General features: G+C 39.7%; 2 long non-coding RNA genes across 4 annotated transcripts; both read left to right on the top strand.

The window, feature by feature from the left end:
• The first annotated feature begins 3,335 nt into the window (after positions 1-3,335).
• LOC124204065 lies at positions 3,336-7,590 on the top strand. 2 transcript variants are annotated; one of them, XR_006878735.1, is made up of 9 exons: positions 3,336-3,540; positions 3,612-3,686; positions 3,745-3,875; positions 3,963-4,102; positions 4,174-4,267; positions 4,333-4,497; positions 4,557-4,677; positions 5,816-5,981; positions 6,327-7,590. It is a non-coding gene; the product is annotated as an uncharacterized LOC124204065 (long non-coding RNA). The 2 variants fall into 2 exon arrangements; XR_006878736.1 differs by lacking the exons at positions 5,816-5,981; positions 6,327-7,590 and adding an exon at positions 5,559-5,770.
• Positions 7,591-7,825: 235 nt separating this feature from the next.
• Positions 7,826-10,939, top strand: LOC124204880. Of its 2 annotated transcripts, XR_006879152.1 has the most exons (6): positions 7,826-7,995; positions 8,154-8,315; positions 8,378-9,358; positions 9,763-9,838; positions 9,903-9,980; positions 10,262-10,939. It is a non-coding gene; the product is annotated as an uncharacterized LOC124204880 (long non-coding RNA). The 2 variants fall into 2 exon arrangements; XR_006879151.1 differs by having other exon boundaries at positions 8,378-9,838.
• Positions 10,940-13,987: the final 3,048 nt, after the last annotated feature.

The following is a 13,987-nucleotide window of genomic DNA, read 5'->3' as shown; positions in this document are numbered from 1 at the left end:
AGAAATCACCTGGGCGTATCAGCTCTTGGAGAAGGGGAATACCTTCCATTTTAAAATGAACGGGCCTAACAAATTTGTTGAGCGCTTTTAAATTTACAATGGGCCTGAAACCTCCTGTACGTTTCGGGATCACAAATAGGCCACTGATAAAACCTCATTCTGGTTCGATCGGTTCAATGGCCCCCTTTTCCAAAAGAGATTTTACTTCCTGATCACAGATTTCTAATTGATCTTTGCCCATCTGCATATTACCCTGGGGGTGTGTTTGAAACGGGGGGACACGAAATCAATTTGAACGCCCTCGCTTACACTCTGAATGATCAACGGATCGTTCGAAATCCAGTGCCAGAAATCTACAAAAAAATTTAACCTACCCCAGCCGGGGGAGAACACGCGGCTTGTTTTGGCGCCGATAAAATTGGCACTTACCTTTGGCTTGATTTCTGCTTGTTGTTCCTATAGCACCCATTCGAGTTGTTGGAACCACCGAAGTTGCCGCCTCAGTTGCCACCATTGAAGCCGTTACGATGATAGCCGCTTGCGAAATTTCTAGGATTATAGCTGGTGGGTGGGTAGCGATTTTTGAAGCTCGATGATTGGCCCGCCGGGCGTCCGATGTTCCTCAATTTCTGGTCGTTAGTCGCCTCTCTGACCATCTCTTTAATGAAGTTACTGCTGAACAGGGGGTCCACACTGTTTAGCCTTAAAACGTTCCGGTTACTTTAGCAAGGAGACTGTAAAGGTTGACCCAACACAATCATTGTGTCACCAATACGAAGATACTTAATAACTAAAGAGGCGAATTTATTCACAATGTTAAGGCACTTGGTTTAACAGGATTTTGGTTTAACCCTTGTATTTTTACTAGTAAGACAGAACAATCGGCCTAATATAAATTAGACAAGAATAAACGATAGTGACAATTTACTTGAGTACAAATGGTAGGCGGCGATCGAGCGTCGGGCTAGTTGAAGAACTAGTAAAGGGTCGATACTAGTTTAAAGAAGATTTGACAACACTTAAATGGAATTGAATTTAATACAAAACAGTACGAAAAGAGGAGCAAATGCCTCGGTAATATACGGGTAAAATGAGAGAGAGAAGTGCGGTACAGAATAGCTTTTACATCGGGTTTATATACTCATGCCGGCTACGTTTTTAACACGCAAGGCATAGGAAAAACAGATTTAGACAAGTTTAAAAGGTATAAAATCCTGCCCGACCTTGTCAAAAAGAGGCAAAACCAAGTTCAGACGAGACAGACAAAGTTTATATAACGACTATTTCTAGAGTTCCGAGAAGGGTAAAACGAGCCACAAAATATAATAAAAGATAAAGATAAAGGGATAAGAGAAAAACATGAAGTAAAATGTAATGGAGTAAAAGATAAAAGTTCAGGGAATAAGAGAAAAATGTAATTAAAGTTGAACGCGCTCTTTTCGCCCGGTTGAGTCTTGCTTTTGCGCTTCTTGATAAATGGTTTCTGGCGGAATAAGCGCGGCTGGCGCTGACATCTAGTAGTCAGAGTTCGCGATTGTTTTGCAGCAGAAAAAGGGGACAGATACGGGACTGAGCCGAGCGTTCTGTTACAAGACGAACTTTGGATCGGACATCTTCAATAAATTTTCGCGGTGGTTTGCCGTGATTCCATGGAAAGTGTGGCCCCACAAACGCAGGGCGACATCGACAGCCTCCGCCATGGGTGAGTTTTGAAGTTCTTCTTCAGCGATCAGCTCTTTCAGATAAAGAATAGGGCGAGCGACATCTAGGACCTTATACTGTTCAGCTTTCAAGGTTTTTTCAGTAGCCTCCGCCTTCGACATTTCGGGGCACTTGAAATCTTTGAAACGACGGGAAAGAGAGGAATCCACCTGAGGACATTTTAAATCAAAACCAGTGTCAGAAAAGCTGGGCAAAAAACTCTCCCGTAGCTGCTTGGCTTCCGAAGGACTCAGGGTTGAAGTCATCCAGTCTCTGACGACCCGCATGCGTCTTTTGGGAACTGAAAATTTTCGTGGCAGGTTCTCTCTTGGGGGTTCAGGAACGCCAATACCACCAGCACCTCCCGCGCCACCAGCACCACCTGCATCGCCTTCATGCGGTGGTTCTCCTCCGTCGGTCTTCATCTTGCCGTTCTCGTTGGGCCTGTAGTTCACGATCTCGCAGTTCTTGCTGACGTGCCCGGTCTAAGAAATCTTGATCTTCCTGGTTGATGTCTCTTCTTTCCCGGTTGCGATTTGCTCGATCACGATCGCGATTGTTTCGACGAGAATCTCTTGATGAATTTGAACTGGAACTGGAACTAGCACTTCAACTTGGGCTAGAACCAGCCATGACTGCGTTGCGTCAAAGCCGATAAGCGTCTGAGGTGGCAAGGGGCGTTATCGCCCGAAGAAGACAATCCGTTTTTCTTTTGTTTTTGTGTTGCGTCAAATGGCTGTAATACATCGTGTCCACACCCAGTTAAGGTGGAGCTAATTGAGTACAATCGTCGTCCAGTTTCAGGTCTTCTCTTCATTCTCTGTGGTTGCTCAATCTCCTGGGCAAGCAGACTACAACGTTGTGTGTCCCTGTCCACCACGGAAGCTGAGTTCATTGCTGCGTGAGAATCAACAAAAGAAGCAGTCTTGCTACTTTCGCTGTTATCTGAAATCCTTGGCGTAAACCACGGCTCAACCCACTCCTATGTGACAATGAAGGTGCAATTCGTCTGGTGAAAAACCCAGAGTTCCACCAACGAACTAAACATATAGATTTCAAAATTCACTTCATTAAAAAATAACATCAGGATAAGGAAATCAAGATCATCTACACTCCATCAGAAAACCAACTGGCTGACCTGTTTACAAAACCTTTTCCGACACCGAGATTCAATCAGCTCCGGAAACAAATTTGTGTACACCCCTTGTAATCTTTCTCTCTGTCCCTTGTTTTCTATCATGATCACATTCATCCTATCTTTACTTAACCAATATGTTTGAGAGAAGGTATTGGAAAGGCAAACAATTATTGGTTGCCGAAAACCATTAGGTTTCTGTTTAGTACAACCTTCTTTGAACCCTACCCAAGCCATGGACTACTCTAATTAAGGACGGGACTCTTCGCCTATGTCGCCGTGTTGAAGCTAGTCGGGTGGGTTTTTTTCAGGGGATAATTAATGGAAAATATCAATAAATGCAGTTTTTTCCGCTGATTTCAACTGTGTTTAGAAATCTTAGTAAAAAAAACTAATTAATAAGGTATTCTAATTTTACTTTCAGGAGTAGGGGTAAAAGGACAAAACACCGGTGCCATCTGACGATGGTAATTCGTAAACTGTTGCCGGGAATGACAGAAGCAAGTCATACTGAAAGTGGAGTCTGGACAAAAAAAAAACAAACGTTTAGCTAAAATCAAAGTGAATTTTGACGTGTGGTATTTGGTATTGTGTCTGTGGCAGGTGAAATGACAAATGACAATAGTTGTGATGACTCGTTAAATACGAAAATAGACGATTACTTCAACAAAAAACAGTGTATGTTTCTGTTCCTGCGTAAAACGGTAATATGACATTGATGTCTAATTGTTACTCTCACATTGCTTATTGAATTTTGTTGTTTTTATATGCCCAGGAAATGCATACCAGCAGCAGAAAAGGATGTCTAACAGATAATGTCTTAAGCTACTTTGGTAACAATAACTAATAGGTAACGATAACTGATAACACTTATTGTTATACTCTGATGAGAGTTATTTCTTTTTTAGAGGTGCATTTCTTCGGACACATATTTGTCAACCCATTACGAGTCAACTTGCATCTAGCATCTACTTTCTGTATTACTGTTTCTACTTTGACGAGTATGCAACAGCCATGTAACAGAACAATGTATAGTTTGGTATGACTTAAAGTTTAAGACGTACACATTTTCATTTGGAAAGTGTATTATACTTGCGATTCACATGTTTACTTTTACCAACAACAGGTGCTTTTGACTGCAAGTCAGTTTGCGTGGCTGCATAACCATTCAGCATTGGACTGATAAACTTCCATAGAGTTACTATCACAAGACTTTCGTTGTGTTTGTTTTCAGCTGGCAAAGTCTTTCCACGAGTGCAACAAAAGGTAGAGCAGGCAGCCATGTGGGGGGCAAGTATAGTTATGAGGTCCTCACGAATTTTTATTGTATTGTTCAGTTTTTTCATTGCATAGTCAACAAATTTGTGAATGGTCCACATCCTCTCCACAAATTCCTTAGAAGGAATATTCAGTCCTCCACGGTCTAGTATAGTGCGGACTTCGTTATTAAATTATCTGTATGTACGCCTAATCATTTTTTATTGCTAATTACCTAGGCAATTGTTCAAGGTGTTCACAGCATTTGCTTGGGAGTCGTGAAAATCATTGTGCCTCAGGCTTTCCAAGCACTCAACGCAAATCTCCCGTTCACCGATGGCTAACAGAAGAAATCCTGAGGTCACAGCCGTTGCTAACTTGTTGTCACATTCATTCCCAAACCCGTAAGCTATACAAAACAAAATTGCATTGATCGTATTAATAATTCCTTTAATATTTATAGGTTTAAAATAAATGCGTACCTGGTGGTCGTTTCAATTCGTCCAACACTGCCAACTCTTCTGCGTTAAGGGACTTGAGGACGTCGAGAGCTCTTTTCTTCGGAACTTTTACGCCAGTTACTCGTAAGAACTTTTCATTCCCTCTTTTCTGTTTTTTTCGTGAGAGCGGCACGTTACAGTACATATTGCGCTGTAGGTAATTCCCGTTCTTAGTAGTTTTTCCATTCCGTAAATTGCAGCTTTGGCGTCCATATTGTAGTTCCTGCCGTTTGCTTGTCGTAAAGCACTAAACTTTCGTTCTAGATTGTCGCTATTGAACTTTCGCGTTAGTACAAATTGAAAGCCGGCTGCATCCAGTAAAAACTTAATTTTAGCTATGGTAGATTTCGTGGTGATAGTTATTGCCTCATAAGTCTCCGAGGTTAGGAAATTATCCTTTTCCGCGACCGAGTTTTTCCAATCCTTCAGCCATTGCAAATAATCTTCCAACCACTGAAGCCTTTCGTCGGACGTGGAAGTGAAAGGAGCTTTATTTTTAAGACGCTTGGATGTAGCTTGCGTTAGATTGCTTACATCATGGATTTCAAACCATTTGATGAACTTGAGCATGAACGCAATAGTTTCTTCTGACCCCATGAATCCTGATACTCGGCTACGACGCAGAGCTTCAAGGGCTGCTACCGTTTGCCTGCTAAAAATATCGATGGCCCTCTGGACGTTCTGCCGCTCAATTGTCGTAGGCTCCAGGTGCCTTTTCGTCAGCTTCTTCACCAGTTTCAGGAGAACTTTTTTCTGCTTTTCGTGGATCCTCTTTATAAACGCAAACAGTATTGGTTTCCCTTTTCTCTTTAAAGGGTGGTCAATAAATTTGTTCCTCACATTTTTGATTATGTGAGAAGAATCAAAGCTAATGTAAAGCTTTCTTGTAGGATCATTGGGGTGTGAGATTTCATGTGAGAGAACACCTTCTGAATTTATCAACTTAAACATTTTTGTATTTGTAGAAGCGTTGTCGGCAACGGCACCTACAACAGTAAATCCGATCTTTTCTACTTCTTCGAGGATGTGTAGGGTAAGTTTGCTCAGCTCTTCGGCTGTCATTTTATTGACGAGGAAATAGCCAACGACGATGCAAAAAGAATTAGCCAGGCCGTTTATAGCGAAAGTTAGCATTTTGTTTGCCAATTTGGCTCCATTTACTGGTTCAACTATTCCGGCCATGTCGACGTGACCAACTAATTTGTCAACGTTTTTCATATAGGATTCATCTGGTTTTATTGCAACCTCGTCGAGCGCGAGATTTACATGAATCCCGCGGCCACCTCCAAGTTCTTCAATTTTAGCAAGTAATGCTTGTTTAATGGCATCAGTGAATCCGACTTCCATTGTGGAAGTGCCAACGTAGCTTCGCAGTGTTTTCGACGATGGTAGGTTTACCATTCCCGATCTTCTTAAGTACTCGTAGGCCCCTGGACTTCTAGCATGAAGTTTAATGCAGTGTCGAATCACCTCCTGATTCCATCTGCATCCTTTTTTGCTTTTCTGTAATCTGTTTTTCATCTGGTCAGTCATGAAGAAGCTCCACGGATCCCCTTCTGTACATCGTGCCTTCATTTCTTTTAGTAGCTTTAGTTCGGGAGAAGTAATTCCACTAATGGCATTTTCTAATTCCTGTGCCCTTTTTTGTATCTTGTCTTTGGCTTTATTAAGCCTAAGGATTTTTTGCTGTAACCGCAGTATGTGCTGTTTTTTTTCCATTTCTGTTTTTGTAGTGTTAGCTGTCCGCAAAAGCTCTTCTTCATTGTCTGTTTCTGGGGATCCAAAATCGTCGATCTCGGATTCCGACTCGCAGTCCTCAGACAACCCCACATCGTAATCGGAATCTGAAGTTCGATCCTCCCACGTACTGGTTTCGGAATCGCAATCCGACGAGCGATCTGTATCATCCAAATCGTCGCAAGCCCACGAAGTAACACCACGGCCAGATGAGCAACTTGCGACTACGTCATCTGCGGGCTCTGTGACGCCCGTGTCATTCACAGCGACACCAACTGAAGAGGCCTCGACGTTCAGCGTATGCGGTAAGTCAACTGTTACACCACAATCTCTTTTAGTTATATCATAAGGGTCGGCATAGCTATATGAGTTAAATGGCAAACCTTGATGTGGAGCAACGGCGTTATGTTCGTGAGTAACAACGTAAGAAACTCGCCTTTTCTTATTTGGCGGCTGTTGACAATTATGTACTCCAGCTGCAGGAATTCGAATTTCAGTAGACACTTGAACAGAACCAAAAAAAACTGAGGGAACCGCATTAGGTAGCAATTGTTTTCTCTCTGAGAGCAATCCGGCTTTAAAGCTGTCGGCACTGACATGTTTGCCGCACTCTGCCAAGTTTTTTAATCGTGAGTCTTTTCTTAGATGTCTCAATCCACTCCAGTCCTGTATCACACTAATCCAAAGTTCTCTTTTTTCATTGTCAAATGGCAATTGATGAAATGTAGTTTTAATATTCCCTTTTCCGTAAACAGAGTCACAGCCACCAACTATGCACCTTTGAGGCATGATTGCAACTGAGAACGGATCCCATTCTTTTAATTTCAATAATTAAATGTTAGCGCATTAGACATCAAATGTTATGTCAATCTTTGTATTTACGACAGCGTAGGGGGTGGGCTTAAAAAGGTTTAAAGACGAGAAAAAAAACAAAAGATTTCAGCTGTCCAATGCGTTTGAATCGTTTATTTTAGAACCGTCGAAAATTATGGTAATCAGCAGTAAGGAAAGGTGACCAAAGTGTTTGTTTTGAATCTTGCCACTTGCAGACCGAAACTCTTAAGAGCTTAGGGTACCTGGTTCATAGATGGCACCGGTGTTTTAACCTATTTCAAATTTTCCGTAAAGTAATTTGAAATATCTCTATAACCATAAATTTTTGGTATAGGGACATTAGGTAAAACAATAACTATTTTTAAATTTCGATTCCGATTCTACCAGAAAAAATTTTACATGGCCGACATAGGAAAGGCCGAAGAGTCCCGTCCTTAATTAGAGTAGTCCATGCCCAAGCATGGACTACTTAAGCTAGAGGACGGGACAATCGTCCTATCCCACCGGTATGGCTTGTCGGGTGGATTTTTAATCACAATTTTTAAAAAAAAGGTCAATCGATAGAGCTTTTAAATGCGATTCCAAGTCCCTAGAGCACCTTTCAAGTGAAGATATGAAATTAAATTATATTTGCGTTTTAATTTCGAGGGGACGGGAGAGGTGGTCGTTGGTTGTCTCCACCTAGCGTTAAGAATTGTAAACTCTTCTTTGGATTAAGAAAGGAAACAAACAGAATGCGAATCACAATAACAACGTCAGGAAAGTGTTCAGTGATGAAACTCATTAACTCAAATCTTGCAGCAAAAGAAATTCGTTTTTCAGTGAGAAAAGGTTTTGTATTTACGGTTTTCTATCTTGTTTTGGCTCACCGTTGGTTCCTTTGACTGGAGATCAGTTTGTGTCTTTCCGTACATTCTTGTCATTGGTTTTATAAATTACCACAGTAAGAGAATCACTAATTGCTCATTGTGTTTTTGTGGATTTCGCAGGTTTTTACCCCTGCTGCAACAGAATGTGGAGCAATTTGTGACACATGGTGTTAGGAATACCACAATATCTTCAATAATTTTCTCGCTGTTGAAGATTTTTGGGAGTGTGAGCTCAACCAACTTGTATACTGTGTACATCCGTTCCCCAAATTCTTTCGAATGGTAATTCAAGCCTCCTCTATCTATTTACAAAAAGTATTAACATCTTTAGGAACAACGTTTAGGTATTTTTATTATCACCCTGGCATTAATTAATCGTATTCACTGCTTGGACTTGTGGATCTTGAAACTCAAAGTGCCGCAGACCTTCTCTGCATTCCACACATATTTCCTTTCTTCGATGACCATTAGAAGAAAACCGGATGTGACAGGTGTAGAGAACTTGATGTCATCACAATTTCACTGATAAGCTAAATGGAGCAGTAGTAATTCATTTGCTATAAATTGTAATTTTATTTTCATGACTACCTGCAGCTTTTTTTCAATTCCTCTAATACAGCGAAATATTTTTCGTCAAAGTTAGCAAAAATGTGACGAGCTCTTACTTTGGGGTATGGCAAGGAAGTCTCACGGACTAATGTCCCTATCCCTCTGTGGTGTTTTTCCGTCCTCAAAGCAACATTGCAGTTCATGGCAGAATAGGTGATCCCCGTTTGGAGAATTTTTTCAACACCAAATATCGCAGCCCTCGCATTCATGTATTGTAGTTATGCCTCCGTTGGCTTGACGAAGTGCACTGAATTTTGCTCCAGGTTGTCACTATTAAATTTACGAGTAAGTACAAACTGAAATCCCACTTAAAGTAAATGTTCGATTTTGGCAATTGTAGATTTAGTAGTTATTACGATGGCCTCGTACATTTCATCAGAAAGAAAATGATTTTTTTCTTCAGCGTTCATCTTCCATTTTTCTAACCATTTGATGAAATCTCGCAGCCACTGCAGTCGAAGATCATATTTTGAGGTGAATGGTGCTTTATTTGGTAGGCGCTTGTGAATTGCTTGCGTAACATTGCATATAACATGTATTTCAAACCATTTTATGATTTTTATGAGGAATGAAATAGTTTCTTCACTGCCCAAGAATCCGGACACCTTTAACCGGCGATACGATTCTAAAGTTTTTAGCCATCGGACGGCTAAAAATATCCAGCGCCCGTTGCTCGTTTTTGTCTCTCGATTTTGGTAGGCTCCAGGTGTCTTTGGGTAAGTTTTCTCACTGGCTGAAGAAACTTTTTTTTTCATGTAGTCTCCTTATGAAACGAAACGATATGTCTTTACCGTTTCTTTTCAATGGTCGGTCAATGAATTGGTTTCGTAGGTTTTTAATGATATGGGAAGAGTCAAAGCTGACACAAAATTTTTTTTCTTCGTTGTTGGGATGGGTATTACATGACTAACCTTACCTCCAGGGTTAAGCATTTTGAACATTTTTTTGTTAATTGAAGCACCGCCACTATTCCTTCGATGGAATAGCCGACGGACTCGACTTCTTTGAACGTGTGTTTCGATCATTGACTCAGTTCTTCTGCTGTTAAGTTGGCTAAGAGAAAGTAGCCAACTATTATGCAAAACGAATGCGACAGTCCATTGATGGCAAATGTCAATAGTTTGTTTGCTAGTTTACCGACTTCTTTTGGCTGTACCACTCGTCTGGCTTGATCGCCACCTCATCCACAACAATATGTACTTTTTTTTCCTAATATCCATTTGTTTTCTTGTTTTAATTCTTCTTTTTTCGCTTTTCAAGCCTTTAAAGCCAAATCAGTGAGCCTGACGTCCACCGTTGAGGATCCAGTGTATCGTCGCAGCGTCTTGTGAGAAAAGGGTAAGAGAACCATTCCTGATTTGCGAAGGTATTCGTAGGAACCAGGGCCTCTTGCATGCAAAATTATGCAATTTTTAATGACTTCTTGGTTCCATCTAAACCCATTTTCATGTTTCTTCGCGTGATTTTGGAATTGGTCACATGAAACAACTCCACAGATGGCGTTCATTAGTGGCGTTTTTAATTTCCCTTATCACGCTGAAATCTTCCATAGTCAAGCCTGAATAATTGTGTTGCATGCCTTCTATCTTTTTAATCAGCGTCTTCTTTTCTTTCTTTAGGCGAAGTACCTGCTGCTGTAACCGCAAAAGATTGTACTTCAGCTCAGTTTTCACATGGGATTCATCATTATCAGCGGATAAGTCGCTTGCTGCATCAACGGATAAGTCGCTCGCTTCATCAGCGGAAAAGTCGGTTGCTTCCATCGTACTTGGATCATGTTCAGAATCGGAATCGTCCGACTACGATTCTGATTCAGCATCGCAATCCCATGAGGAGCTACTACCCTCCAAAAAGGATTCGGTATCGTCGTCGTCATTGACAGCAGACTTATTTATTAGACTTGATTTATAGATATATTATTTTTTTGATTTATTAGACTATAGCTAATTTTTATAATCAACTTATTAAATTTAAAAAAAAAATTGTTGGCCGACGTAAGAATCGTCAAAGTGTCCCGTCCTCTAGCTTAAGTAGTCCATGACCAAAGTTGCAAGTCTTCCTGTCAGTGAATATCTATGGTGTCTTTCTCTGTGTGTATCTGAACTTCAAGCTGACAGGTTACATATAATTTAAGTAATAAAGACTACTGTTGAAAGAAAACACTCCGCGGTTTATTCCTTTCAACAGCATTTGTATTTGTAATATTATTTTAAATTTAATATTGTCTTGAGTGTTAGCCAACCTTTTGGACTTTACCAACAACTGTGGGTTCATCGGATTCATCAAGATCGCATTAAGTCACGCCCCACCAACCCTTTTAAGGCAAAATGAGGTTGAATTATGTATTGCATTTCATATTTTTTACTTGTACTTGTACTTTGTTTATGGTTCGTACTAGTTTTGCATTACATTTATTATTTTAATTGACATTATTTATCTTTCTTATTTTGATTGATTTATGTTAAATCTACATTTAAGGTATTTGTCCATACATAAGATCTAATTTTACGATACAAAGATATCCATTAGTCATCTTGCTTCAATGTTACTGCTATATCCAAACAACTTCTTCAAATATATATTTAAGGTTTTTTTCGGTTTTTTTTTAAGTTGTCTTTTTTACATTCACAATAGATGCCGCTTGGACGTCATGGGAAACTCTCCCTTTACGCCCACAGTGCATAAAAAATATGCAGTTTGGACAAAGGGGGAACGAATTTCTTGGCCCGCATTCACAATATACGTCCTTTGACAATTTTAAATATTTTAATATGGATGAGGAAAGGATAGTCTAACGGACGGACAACCCATCTGGAAAATTCGTCCCAAAGATCTCTTAAGCCTAGCTTGCTACTAGTTACTGTTTTGATTGATGTATGAGAGGATACTGTTAAGGTACTGTTTTGCAAGAATATATTTGTTTGCTATTATTTTCCTCCTTTTCTCGCTGCAATTTTTCAATCATAACATCATTTTCTTTCAACCCTGCCTCTTTTTTAGTCCATTCTTGTATTTCAGCTTCCATTGCAGAATTGTGTAGTTGATTTTTATCGGTAACAGTCGTCAGTAGCAGCACACTGAAGGACAATTTTCCTTTTCCTGATAATATTTTCCTGCTATTACGTTTAACCTTTTCATTTAAAATGTAGATAAATAATTGAATACCTTTTCTTGTTCATATAATTAAAGAAAATTTATGGCTTTTCAAAATGTTTGTCATCTCTTTTTAAATTTTTTTCAACGATACTCTAAACTCAACTGTAAAGCTGAATACTCTTTTTAGCAACACTTCAGAATTGTTGTTGTTTACATTTGGACACGAAACAAGAATTTCTCCTTTAGATTTTACCATATTTTTCCAATTTCATCAGTTCATGTTTGCTGGAATATCTTCGATTATAGGTAAATCGAGAGAGTGAAGACCACTGATGTTGTTTTGACGTTAATGAATGAATACAATTGAAATGTAGAAGGGCTTGGTTGAGTCGGTGACATCCCGAATCGATTATTTTTTTAACAGTCAGTTATTGCGATGATGAGGACGATGATTAAAAGCAGAAAGGGGATCAGATAGGCATTCTCAAATGAATCTTCAATAGATTATTACCCAAAGATGAGGCTATTGACCATCAAATGGACATATAAGGCAGAAAATACACGTACGGCAGAACAAGCACTAACAGCATGACACACATATTCAACAGAACAGACATGTAAAGCATAACAGACATGTACAACAGAACAGATTCACTTCAACAGTTTAACTAAATGGTACATATACATGAATAAGTGAAGAATAGACACGGCAAGTAGATAGAAATAGCAATAGAACGAACCTTAATGCAATGATTTGATTTGTTGGTTGCAGATCAAATAATTTAACACTAGACATAAGTCACCAATAAGAAATTACACGTGAGACGGTGGGGGTCATACACAAAAGAAATTTGTGTTTTCATGTGGGCTTTTTGAGCGCTTGAAAAAGTAGATGGAGTTACGTTTGGTCAAAAACCGAGTGGGAAAAAATGTGTTGTCCAAGTTTCCCGAGCGTAGCCACAAAATTTCGCGGAGACGGAATTTGCCAGAAAAATGAGGTTGGAGCCAAAAATGAAATACAGATTTGACGTTTTTTGCGAAAAAATGTAATTTCATTTAAAAAAATATGGCGGCCAAAGTTGGAGATCCCAGATAACACAGTCCCGAGCAAAGACGTCCTAGGGACGTCATTTTGGTACGAACGCGATGCCCTAGGGACTACACGTTTTTTGTCTTGAGCTGTGTCGCAACCACGTGCTTAATTTGCGTTTAAATATGTGTTTCATTGTAATCAAATTGAAGACGTTTATGACAACACCTCCTTATAAGGCGCAACAGTTTATGTTACTTGGTGAAGCGTAAAGTGGAACTGCTGACTATAATACTTGCTTCATCGTTTACGCTCAATGATTCACTAGGATCCTCATTAAAATGATCCCAGTCACTGCCGTTGGTCGCATTTGAAAATGAAGGTGATTTGAATACTGAATAACCGGGAGTCTTATACAAATAAAATATATTGTTGGATTATGAAAATTGATTCTTAATTAGGTATAATTTATTATCAGTCTCTGCTAGTCCTACAGATTTAACTTACATTTCAGGGACAAGCAATGACTGACTTCCACGTGAGGTAGACACCAAAGGAAGCTTTTCGGAATGGCGTTGATGAGGAGCAGCTGGAGTACTGGGTGAAGGTCCTAGAGATTGTGTTTAAAAAATTCAGTGGCCGAAACCATTTACAGCAGTTGGGTGTTTAACACGCAAACGTAAACGAAAGTGATGGGCCGGGGTTCTAATATTATATATTTTTTGATGAGCAAAACAAATTACCACTGCCTCTGCTTGTCTCTGCAACAGGCTCAATTTTCTTTTCATGGGCAAGCAATGATAGACTTCCAAGTAAGATAGACACCTGAGGAAACCGTTCCATATGATTGTGTCGATTAGAGGCAGCTGGGGTACTTGATGTAGGTCATGGCGATTAATTCAGTTAGCGAAGGATAACTTTTGAATTTTCCTTTTTTTCGTTTGTTTCCACATGTAGAGCTGATTACCATCACAATTTAATATTTTATAGCAAATTAATGGAGCCAATCAAGAGACGATGCAATGTGGAAATTCTTTAATTGATCAATTCATAACCGGAATCACTTCTTCATCCTTGTTGGATTGGGGCTTTGCAAGGCAAAAATTTCAAACGCGCCAATTACTTAATGTAAGTTTTTGAAATTCTGTTGAAGTTATACAAATTTATGATCCATTCAAACGGTTTGGCGGATTCAGGTCTGATTCAAGTTCCGGGTGAT

The sequence above is a fragment of the Daphnia pulex genome, chromosome 2, assembly GCF_021134715.1.
Source record: "Daphnia pulex isolate KAP4 chromosome 2, ASM2113471v1".
NCBI lineage: Eukaryota > Metazoa > Arthropoda > Branchiopoda > Diplostraca > Daphniidae > Daphnia > Daphnia pulex.
This window is presented reverse-complemented; position numbering and strand designations above follow the sequence as displayed.